The sequence below is a fragment of the Porites lutea genome, chromosome 2, assembly GCF_958299795.1.
Source record: "Porites lutea chromosome 2, jaPorLute2.1, whole genome shotgun sequence".
NCBI classification, from domain to species: domain Eukaryota; kingdom Metazoa; phylum Cnidaria; class Anthozoa; order Scleractinia; family Poritidae; genus Porites; species Porites lutea.
The window spans coordinates 23,537,873-23,550,587 of NC_133202.1; positions in this window are offsets into that span (position 1 = coordinate 23,537,873).

A 12,715-nucleotide genomic window follows, 5' to 3' on the forward strand; every position below is an offset into this window, starting at 1 on the left:
GATAGCATTTCGTGCGCCATTTTGTGTTGCCTTGTAAAAATGCTGTCCTTCAACCACCCTTTGAGAATTTCCAAATAAGGGAAACTATGTGCGACACGCTCTTTGTCAGGTTCTCAAACATGGCGACCAACCAAGCGACTGTGAATCCTCCCGTCCCTACTACTATTCTCAAATTGAGATTTTGGGTTGTATGTTGTTTACATTACGCGTTATGTTATAAGAATTAAGAAACATTTACATAATCGAATCGAACCGCAAGGAATATGAATGTTTACACCCCTACTTTAATTTATTATTATTATTATTATTATTATCAGTAGTAGTAGTAGTAGTAGTAGTAGTAATGCTCTTAACCCATAACCGCTAAGATAAAAGCAAGTAACTAGACCAGAATTATTATGGGGAAAAAGGGGTAAGGGATGAAGCACTCCAAATATGGACAGCAGGTCACTTTTCTCTACATATTGGTGTAACAGTCCGAAATCTACAAGGGGAGAGGTGATAATTCTCTCTAGGGAGTGATAATCCCCCAGGATAGTGAGAGGTGATAATCCTTTCTTGGGGTGATAATCCCCCTGGATAGTGAGAAGCTAGGTGATAATCCTCTCTGGGGGTTGATAATCCCCCAAGGTTGTGAGTGGAGGTGATAATCCCCCTTGGTTACTGGAGAGGTGGAAAGACCTCTCTAGATGTCTAATTCCCCGGTTTAAGGAGTAACAAGAGTCTATTGGACAAAGTATGACCTGTATGGGAGCACTTCATCCCCACAAATACCTCAAAGGGGTATTCCCCATAGACGAACAACAGGAATTGTAGGGCTATTTCCAGAATCAAATGTCACTTGAAACAATGGTCACATGGTACTTGAACATTGCGTGTAAGATTAGACTGGGCAAATGTCCCATCGACTAGGTATCAGCTGAGGACTTAACCAGGAACAGCAACAAGTTGGTCAGGGGCCTAAGACTTCCTCCACAGCAGATGAGGAGATATGAAATAATAAAGAACAAAACAAAGGATCAGTCTGTAAATCAAGCACAATTAATTGACTAATTACACAAACTGGATGCAACTGGTGTATCTATCAAGTCAGGGCCAGATACTGAGATGTGAGAACCATATATATTGACAAAATTTTAAACCATTCCTTATCGATAAATCGGAATACATATGCTCATAGTTGTTGTTTGTAAGCTACTAAAAGTAACTATTATTTATGGTTTCAACCCAATTATTGAAACAATGACAACAGTACACTCCCAGGCCCCCTGGGGACAACCACAACAAGAGAGGTTAGCTCCGAAAGAGAGGACTCACCCAATGAAAACATTATCACGCAACAACAACACAACAACCAGGCTAAAGAGAGGTCCTAATCCTCTCCCTAGGGTCCTGATCCCCAGGCCCTGAGAGGTGGTAATCCTCTCCCTCCTTTCCATGAGTCTATCAAGTCCCTAGGCTACAGAGAGGTCCTAATCCTCTCTCTGGGATCCTAATTCCCAGGCCCCCTGGGGACAACCACAACAAGCCATCAAGTGCCCAGGCTACAGAGAGGTCCTAATCGTCTCTCTGGGATCCTAATTCCAAGGCCCCCTGGGGACAACCACAACAAGAAAGGTGAGCTCCGAACGAGAGGACTCACCCAATGAGAACATTGGCAAAGGGGCGACCTGTATGGAGCACTTCGTCCCCACAAATACACGAAGTGTATTCAATAATTGGAATGCTCACCTTTTAACAGTTAATCCTGAAAATTTTAGCTTATAATTCCTCTTTATGATCCGGAAAACGAAGGAAATTTCTGATTTTCGAATACTGTGAAAACGCGCCTTTCGCAAGGAGCAGTCTGCACGTGCGAAGCATGAAACGGACCTTGATGATTTTCTGTCATGTATCATTCTCAACTCATAATATGTTAGATGTGAATAAACAATTGAAACTGAAATTCAATCCATTATTTGAAAAAACTTCCAAGACCCAATCGTCACAGATTTGATTTTAATAGTCCGTATTCTTTCTTACCCTATAGTAAGGGCATAATAAAAGCACGGACATGCATACTTGAATCCCCGGGACTTGAATAAAGTGAATTTCAGAGGCCGCGGCGCCAAGTCCTTCTTCATAATACAGTAAGTGAACTCAAAAATAACTTTTCATGTCTCAAAGCGCTCAGTACAGGCACATGCACACAATATTGCAAAAACAGATGTCGTTCGAGGCACAATATAATAAGAATATTAAGTTATATTAACTATCGATATACCAGATAAATACCGCACCGGAATCATGAGAGAGCAACTCTGATCCCAAAGGGAAACACACTGGGCTAAGACGATTTGGTGCGGAGGAACCTTGACTGTGAAGTGCCAGACGAGAGAGTCAAAACGGCTAAAGTGACGGTACATGCGAGAGGATATCGAAAGTTCAAGAAGAGGAGAAAGCAGCGACATTCGAGAGAAGGGTTGCACTGTTGTAGATCAATGTTCCAAGGACGGAGTTTAACCAAGAGCGCAACATCTCTTCGTGGAAGATCTGTCCAGAAAAACTCAAACGCGTAAGGCTTGTATGCAGTTTGAAGATCAAGTTAGCCCTTCCTAAACGGTGATCTCGTCATTACGGCTCAGCAAAAATTCCAATTCATGAAGAAAAATCCAGGCTATAAGTAACAAACATTTTGTTCCACGAAGAGAAGACTATGAAGTGCTATTTTGCTGAGCTAGGCGCGAAAATATAGGCATCAACTGTAAATGTGATAGCTGGCATCTAATTGGCTGAGCGAAACAATTAGTGTGACAGGGTCGCATGCAGGAAGTGACCCCTAAAAGGAAGTTAGCTGGTTCCATTACTGGTAAGGGCGGGTTTATGGTTATCACATTAACTTTAATTTATCCTGTTGTATAAATTAGCTTTAGTATTAGTATTATTACTTTTGAATATGCAAGGGTTTTTTACATGACTATCAATACATGTCTTCGTGAATAAAAATGTTTCATTTAATTATTGTTTTTGTCTTGGTTGTTTGTCAAAACCTCTTTCTTATCGCTTTGCCGGTTGTTTTTAGTCGTACATAAATCGCATGCAGGAGTACTCAAAATGCTGCGTGTATGAAATAGGTTAAAAGACTATGGAATTTTATAAGTAAAATGCCAACGGAAATAGTTCCGAGCTGAGACCTCTTCCTATTAGGTGTAATAAATACTTTTATTTTGAGGCGTAGCTCTATGATCTGGTACTGTTTACTTAAACACCCAACAGCTCGCATTGCAAGTTTGGCGCTTCGCAAAATTCAGAAGTAGCTGACCGGACAGGTGATTTTGGAAATTGAATTAAAATAATATTTTTTTCAAAGTATTATTTGCTTAAAGCATATATTGTTACCCTGCTTACTACTTAACCCTAACTAAAACCTATACTACTTTCCACATTTTCTTTTCTTTTTAGTTTTCTGATCATTTATTTTTTCTCTTTGGCTTCACCTATCCCCTTTATTCTCACTGCTGATTCTGTAAACCTTCGCGAGGATTTTGCGATAACGTATTTAATTCTAGTACCGGTATATATTTTTCAGGTCACTGAAAAGCTCCATCAACGGGCAAATAAGAAAGAACCTGACAAGTACGACTTTATCCGTCTGGCCTGTCGCGTGGAAGAGTTCACTTTGCGTTTCCTGGATTCTTTAAGTTATGATGAATACGATCGAAAAATGTTTTTCATCAATTCTGAAACAAAGGTTCTCGTGGAGACTGCAATAAAATTTGAACAGAAAAAGGTATTACTGCAAAACAGGGTAATATGCAGCACGGTATCATACTTATCAATGACAATTTACTGACAACTTATATAGACCTTTTATTAACCGAGAAAATGGAGCTGATACTGATCTTTATTATATGGCTTCCTGTTTCCGAGACCGGAAACGAGTGCGGGACACGCGATTTGAAAGGCATTTGACAGCAGTTAAAAAAGAAAGTTTTTATAGGTCACGAAAACAATGGCACAGACAAAGGCTAAGGGAAAGTGAAAACAAATGTGTCTTGTTTAACTATTAGCACTATTGAACTAAGAGCGCTGTAAGTTTTAGCTCGCTAAAGTAAGCATAACGCTTGAGTATTTTGGAAGCTGGGCAATTTTTCTGTCTCAGAAATTCTTCCATCTTGCCCTCGTTGGTCTTTGCAAAAACACTGCAAATAGCAAAGAAGCTTTTCAAGGTTCGCTCCTTAATTTTCTTGAGCAAAAACGCATTGAATCCCTGATCGACAGTGCAATGTCGTCTTTTTATTGTGATCTGCGTTAAAGATTTCAAACACTGACTAGAATCTTTGTGATGCATTTAGATTAAACTTTGGAAGGACGAAGTCAACATCCCAGTACTCAGGATTAACAGATATATTTCAACTTTCTTTGCGCATCATTTAATTCCGAGATTAAAAGATTTAGCGCTGGAAATTAACCATCTATTTTCAGCATTTTCAGGTTCGTACAGTACGTTAATATGGGCCACAAACTTGCCAATAGTAGGGCGGGAACAGACTTTGCATATAATATTAAGGGTATGTATTTTGCATTGCAGTTCTTTGATCACCCTGTCATCATAGACTATCTGAAGAATAGTTGGTATGGTGGTTGCTATCAGTACGAATTACCAAGACGATGGTGGTTTTTCCTTTCCGTTTGCTGTCTATTCGATGTTTTCATTTTCCCGCTTATATCTCTCCTCACCTTTGCTGCAGGTAATTGAGTTTATTAAATAGGATTTCATAAAGTATCAGTTAGGGTTCGATTCCCTGTCAATCCTATATTTTCAGGGTCTTTTTTAAGTGCTTTAATTGTTCATTCTTCTGCAAAAATCAAGTTCACTTTCATATCTTTGTCCACAGTTTAAAATATAATTATTTTCATAGATTTCAATTCATTCCTTCCATCGTTACCAGCTTCCTTCTGTTTAGATCTCACGTTTGCATTCTGTCTGAACTTATTCTAACACTGCCCAGGTGTTTACTACTTAAAACTGTATTTACTCCATTCAACTTCCTTTAGCCTTCTCACATATTCTCGGTTGATCCCGATGATTTATTTCCCGATGCATCATCATGCCATCATCCCGAAGGACCGTCCATCAAAAATCCATCAAAATCGACTGTTTTCATTTTCTCTCCACCTCTATTCGACTATTCTCACAAACTTGAGAATCATTCCTTTCTTCACAACGAAAAGCACCACTCATCTTTAAGTCTTTAGACCAAACTTACATGATTAAACGAGACTTACCTGTAAGTTGAAGTTTGATCGAGATTCTATCTTGTCATCAGTCTGGAACGAAGGAGTCACATGAGATGCGCATGCGCATTGCTAGTCAGACTTCAAAGTAAGTGGTACAGAAAAAAAGGAACGAAGGAGGAAGGGAGGGAGGGAATAAGGGAATGTGACTCCCTCGTTCCGCACTGATGACAAGGTAGAATCTCGATCAAATTTCAACTTACGGGTAAGTCTCGTTTAATCATGTAATTCTAACGTCATCAGTCTACGTCACTACGAAGTCACATAAGATTTCAAAGTCCTGTAACACTAACCAGTAATACAAGTAAAACAGTATTTTATCAAGAGAAATAAAATCCCAAACAAAAACAAAACAAGAATACAAGATACAAACTAGCAGATCACTTGGCACTTAGATTCAACAGTACAGAGCCAAAGTTAGCTTAAGTATTGGACACTGGCTTATCATAGAACCTCGCAAAGGTACTCGCAGTTGACCAACCTGCGCTCTTCATAATTTCAGCAATGTTCAAACCGTTAACCTAAACATTGGAAGTAGAAGCAGCCCTGCAGCTATGAGCAGAGTACTTAGTTATGTCAATCCCTGCAGATTGCAAAACTTGCTTAACCCATGGGAAACAGTGTCCCTAGCTACTGGCTTAAAGGGTTTGACATAGCTTAATAATTAACAATTGATGAATAAGGCTGAGTATCTTATGAAGAATTATGGAGATCGAGGAGGGTGTTATCCGTCGAGGCCGTAGGCCGAGGCGGATAACACTCTCCGAGATCTCCATAATTCTTCATATGATACGAAAGCCGAATTCAATAATTGTTTTATTATTCATTCAAAATAATTCCTAGTTTAAAAACATGGCTAAAACATGCTAACCTCCATCGATCCATCGTTGTTAAGTTCATCTTCGATAGTGCACGTTTAGGTTTGTCCAGCTCCGAAAATATTCTCCAAATAGCAGATGTCGTCCTTCGAGTTGTCTTCTTGCTGTTAATGCCATGTTTTTATCCATGTTTTCGCCTAGTTCTTACTCTTGAAACGAGTAAAATGTCCGCCATTTTTCAAGTTCACAATCAAAACAACTCAACCTTGTCCCCAGGTCTTCTCCGTTAACGGTGCCTTAACCTGCGAAAACGCTACATTTCTGACGTCATTTCCTTGTTAAACATAAAATTCTTCCAAATTTGGTCATCAGTAACTTGTTATGGTGAATTAAACGAGTGCTTTTAGCCAATCAGAATCGGGAAAATATTTTGAATGAATAATAATAACTGAGAATGATCTTTACGCAAAGGGTCAGTTCGATGGATATATTCCCTAAAATGTTGCACCACCCAAAGTTTTTTTGTCCTCTGGAAAGGCCAATAGTTCTATAGGCTCTAAATGTCTGCCTGGTTTAGCCTGCTTTAGCTTCTCATGGACAGAAATTCTATACCGATCATCCAAGTCCTGTATGTAGTTAATGTCAAACTTATGAATAATTTTTCCACGCTGGCCAGTGGTAAGACACAGCAACATGGTTAACTTGAGCGTGAGTTTCTTAAGCGGTAAAGCACTTGAAGCACCAAAGGTCTTCAAATAATCCAACACAACGCGAACATCCCATATCTCGTTGTAACGAACCAAAGGGTGATCTCCAAACTTTTCATTGTTTTCCAAAATAAGGAGGGAAGAAAGGGCAGTGCCGGGTGGTGTGCGCACTACGATTGCGATGCATTGTGGATGCAAAATTTTCAAGATGGCGGCGAAGGTCGAGAAATTTCGCAGGTTATATGCTTTGTTTTTCAATAGATATAGTTATTTCCTTAGATCGTTTTTCTCAATTTCGTAAGCTAATATTTGTTTAGATTTTTTCTGTGAAGAAAAACAAATCTTTATTCTTCATTTCAATATAAAACGTGAGGCACAAAGATTCCTCCTGTAAGAGCATGAAATTTGAACCCGGTTTTTAAAGTGCTACTACGATCAAAATTTAATGTCAAGTTTTTCACAAAAATGCTTTCTTTTCAGCTTATCAGAAGTGGCTGTACCTGTTTCGGTCATTGAATTGAACTTTGGCGCCCTGTAAGTGAAAATATTGAGCTTGAAAATGTAGGTTTTTCGCGTCCGCCATTACAAATTTATGTTCCAGTGACAAAGCTATTGTTCTCTGATTGTGACGTCATTTTCTGAACACGTCAAGAAAACAAACCTGAACCGTGAGAAAACAGCGAGCGATTCTCAAAGCTTCGCTCGTCTTCGCCCGATTCTGGAATTGTGAAGGAGGAAATCGTAGATTACGATGACTCTGTAGAACCAGCACCGACTGAATATGAGAAAGTCAAATACTAAGGGCAGCTAGCCTCAGAGAAGGAAAAAAAACACACTTCACCAAGTCGTAGAACACGCCAAGAAAACAAACCTGAACCGTGAGAAAACAGCGAGCGATTCTCAAAGCTTCGCTCGTCTTCGCCCGATTCTGGAATTGTGAAGGAGGAAATCGTAGATTACGATGACTCTGTAGAACTAGCACCGACTGAATATGAGAAAGTAAAATACTAAGGGCAGCTAGCCTCAGAGAAGGGAAAAAAACACACTTCACCAAGTCGTATTTTATGCAGTTTGTGCCGACGGAGATTCGGACTACTGGTAGGTGTATTTGTATACGTACTAGCTATAATAATAATACACAGGCAAGACGATCGAGAGTCCGCACGAATTTCACCTGCCTTCTAGCCACTCTCGAGTGCTCATTTATCCAAGTGTAGATAAAGTTTTGCTTTATAGCTCTTCAGGCACAGCGAATCAGAGTGGGTACAGTTTTCAGTTCAGCTAAGTTTCAGTTCTAAAGCAGCCAGCTCGTTGTCATATGCATGTGTTTTTTTTTTACCATCTTAAACGGACTGCTGTCCTTTATTATTGAAAATTTAATTTTTACTTTAGTGTTACGTATCTGAGCTGAGGATTTTAAAATTAGATCTAATGTTAAGTTCTCTTTGTCAGAGAAGTTAATTTACTCATTTTCAATATAAATAGATAAATAAGGGGATCGCTCGCCCTTGATTTGGTATATCAATTTAATAATTTTCAGTGCTGACACTAAAGACTGTCACATTCTTTGTAGCTCATGTTTTTTTGAAAAGGCTGTGTCTACCTATACCTTCCCTATCGATTGACTGCAGATCAATATAGCAACTTATAAATTGCAACGCTAATAAAAATTCAGAGATTTCACCTCATCCAACTATTGTCAATGATATTCCCTTGTATTTCCATAACCTTTATAGATAACTTTATGAAATTGTTGTATGTGACGTTTTTTTCTAAATTTATTTATTATTCAAACCCAGGTGTGCATTTTTTGGATGCTGTCTTTACTGGGACCAGCTTTGAAGCTTTGGCTAGACAAGAAAATATATACAGTGGAACGGTTAACACAGACATGTTATGATGTCTATATTATATGGGTGTCCGTATTATCCGGGTGTCCATATTAAGTTAGCTCTCTGGAAAAAAGTCACAGACACGTGATTTATTTGATATATAGAATAAAGGAACAAGGAGGAAGAAGGGTAGGAACAATGACTGTAGCAAAAAGCCAAGGACGTGAAACTTGTTGAGTAGGAGGCAGAAAATTTATCAAAGGACTACAAACAGGGGAAGAAAGAAAGATGTATCAAAATCAAATGTGTCATGCTATTTGGCTGCAGATGTTTTGGTAATAAAATCTTATTAACCCGTGAACTTGGTACAATGTCTACAATTGGCACATCATTGTGACAAGAAAAATAGAAAGTGCCTGGGTAACCAGTGTCTGTAAAGCTGGATTGAGAATATATAGGAATTTCTGACTTGAAACACAGAAAAGTGGTTGTTGTCCACATTAACAGTTACTACTGTGCTAACTACTGTGCGTACTAAGCCGGTTAATTTTAAAGAAAAAATCTATGCTTTTCCTCAGGACAAACAAAACTGCCTGTTATATATGGGTGTCCAATTAAGTGGGTGTCTGTAGATCATAGAGTACTGGGTTATCACTGCATTAATAAATTATTATTTGCAACTAACATTATGTATTGAAAAACTAAATGGTTCAGTACATCACTAGGTTGCATGATTCTGCTGATAACACAGTGTGCCATAAATTCACTGCCTCTAGGAAGAAGTGTTACACAGTGGAAATTATGTTTATCATGGAGGCCCATCCTTGATTGTGCTCTGTGGGTTTTTCTTGCTGGTTTTTTTCCATTGTAAAATATTATTAGAAACTAGCATTTTTAAGAGTTAAAACCCCTAAGAGGGCCTGCGAAGCAGTTTTTAATGTGCGCGGGCCGGTGACCACCTACATTAAGGTGAGGGGGGCGGGGAGAGCAAATTTGGCTGTTCTCTCTTTGTGGCTGTTTAGAACTGTCAGATTACTGAACAAACAGGGAACTAAGTCCTTGAAAAGATGACCCCCTCAACTTCTCTTATTATACCTGGCAAGTGAACATCTTGCAATGCTGAATGACAAAATAAAGTAAGCTTACTGTGTTTAAATACCGTGGCCGGCCCTGCCCTGGTATATTTCTGAAGAACACTGGGCAAAATAACTTACTTAGGTCCAGTTTAAGCAACGTTAAATAAGTATTAAATTTGAAGATAGTTTTAAGTCAGATTTAAGGATATTAAACATGACTTAAAAGCAAAGCTTATTTTAAGTCATGTTTACGTTTAAGTTAAATGCATATTAAAACTAGCTTTATATTTAAGATACATTTAAGTGACTTTAAACATCCCTAAATTACTGTAAGGATTTAATTACATTTAAGTCTTCTTAAATATGTCATTAAACGGAATGAAAGATTTAAGACAAATTAAAGTCTTCTTAAATATACCATTAAATGGACTGAAAGATTTAAGACAAATTTAAGTCTTCTTAAATATATCAATAATTATAAACGGACTGAAAGGAGTGCCCCTAATAACCTAATTTTTTCACTATATAATACTAATCTTTTCACTCGAAAGTAAGAGTTGAAGACTTACAAGGCTAGGCATGTGTGTAATTGAAGAAGTGACTGACAAGAACAACTTTTGGGGTAGAATCCAGCATATTATTTGAAGTCACTTTAGATTTTATTCCAGGCACCTGTTAGTACCAATACAAAATGTTATTCTAAGCAATGCATACATACAGTACAGTGTAGGAAGGTAAATGCAAAAGATGAAACATGATTTTAATCCTGGGTTAGCACTTTCCAAAACACTTGGTTGGTTGTCCAATGTTCACCCAGAGCTCCTAGTATTTTATGAGTATATCACGGTTATGCATATCAGTACCTCTTAGCACTAGATGCACTGATTTCACGGTGAATTCAAAATTTTCGGCGAACCGCGGGTCTTACCTTTAGTGCTTTTCATGATTGAAGCATTGAACAAAGCGTTTCTGTGCAGACTTTTCTCGGTCAGTTGCAACAGGATGCAAGTGATTACGAACAAAATACACCAGAATACACTTATCAACGGAATGAGACTGTCTTTTTCCCTGAAAATTCGACAGACTTTGTTTTTCAAAAGCTTCCGGAGGAGAGTCAAAGCAAAATCGTATATTCCTGCAGCGTAATTAACGAATATTCACTCCGCAGTCGAGATGTTCACTCCACGCCATCTTGACACAAATGATCAGATTTTGAATACCACCCATGATGCTTAGCGATCGTAGTGCGCACACCACCTGGGGCAGAGCGTACCGTGTTTACAGCACTGTAACCAAGACCAGCCTTGTATAAGGAGACAAGAAATTCGACACCATTGTGTACTCCTGGTTGAAATAAATCAATATCCTTGTCATCACAGTACTGTCTCCAGCGCTTTAAATATGTGTGGTACTGCTCAGAAGTACCATCTCTCCAAGAGGCCATAAGGACATCTTTCGCACTGGATGATAAATTGTATTTTCCTAGACTTTCCCTGATAAGAGACAGACTAGAAGGTTCAGTTTGTGCCAAATTGGGTGTACTTCCTCTGGATGACTTGCTAACCGGAGTAGGTCCCTTCCTGCTTTGAGGTAAATTGGTTCCTGTTTCAGCATCTCCAGAGCTTTGGGATACCAACCTTGCCAATCCGGCAACACGACAACTCCTAGAGCTTCCTCTCTCTGTATTTTGCTCAAAACTGCGGGAATTACACTGAAACATGGAAACGCGTAAAAATCCAGTTTAGACCATAGTAAGGAAAATGCATCTATGGCGAAAGCTTCAGGGTCTGGTCTGTACGAAACATACTTCGGGAAAAGGTAATTAATGCGGGAAGCAAATAGGTCAATGTCAGGCTCAAAATTTAGCCTTAAGGTAATTCCTTAGTAAAAGAACCTAACATAGATTGTACATGAAACTTGGTACGCTGATGTAACAAATCAAGAAGATGATAAAAAAGTAATAAAACGTGGGGGTCACCGTGCTTGTTTTGATGTCACAATGCTGACAAATACGGCTATTTAGGACTCTTTGACAAAAACCGCGCGCAGCCCAAAACTAGACAAACACGAGAGATTTTTTCCATGATGCATGTGGTATCGCACAGAATTTGACTTTAATTATAATGTATTGTTTATCCACTCACGTACCAGAAAAATGCCTTTTAATGCCCTTGTTTTTACTTTACGCTCCAAAGTAAAATTAAATTGGACTCGCGCTATTCGACCCGTGAAAACTAAATCCGTACAATTTAGTAAAATTGCCAAAAAACTGAGCATAGATTTGTGCCAATTTTTTTCTCATCGAAAGGAAGCCCTATCCTTATTAAAATCATGAAATAAAAAATGGGGATCACCGTACTCGTTTTTGCGGAAGAGCTGCAGAAAGTGCGTATCAAATGCATTTTCTCCGATTTTTGAGAGACAGCTGGGACGAGTTTCAAAATAGAATGTATGTGAAAGATCTGTGAAAGGAGGAAGAAAGTAATAAAAAATCCGTTTTTAAAGAATTTACATCGAGATATCACATTTAGGATACAATATGATAAGGAAAGCGTTTAAATGAAGATCAAAGTGAGTAAGCACAAGTTAAACATCCACTATCGAGGTTCTCCGTGAGGAGGTCGAACTCAGCAACATGCCTACTGCTTACGTTATGCACATTCCTAACACATTAAGTCTCACTTCGGCAACCGCAAGCAGAAATTCCAATAGCATTTCTCTTCAGTCAAATTCATTTTAATAATGTTACTTCACATGCTTTTTTTACGGCGGCCATCTTGTTATGCGCAGTGCAAAACCAGGGAATCACCTTAATAGAGCATTTTGGAGTGCGGCTTTATTGAGCCGCCATTCTGCACCCCTTTGATTCCTTCGAGATTCAAAATCAGCAACAAGATTTTGTTTACCAGGGATATGGGTAACACTCACCCAGGTGTCCCTAGGTATACACCACTCCCAAATTTCTTTGGCTAATGAATTACAAGAATTGGAATGACTCGTTCCCA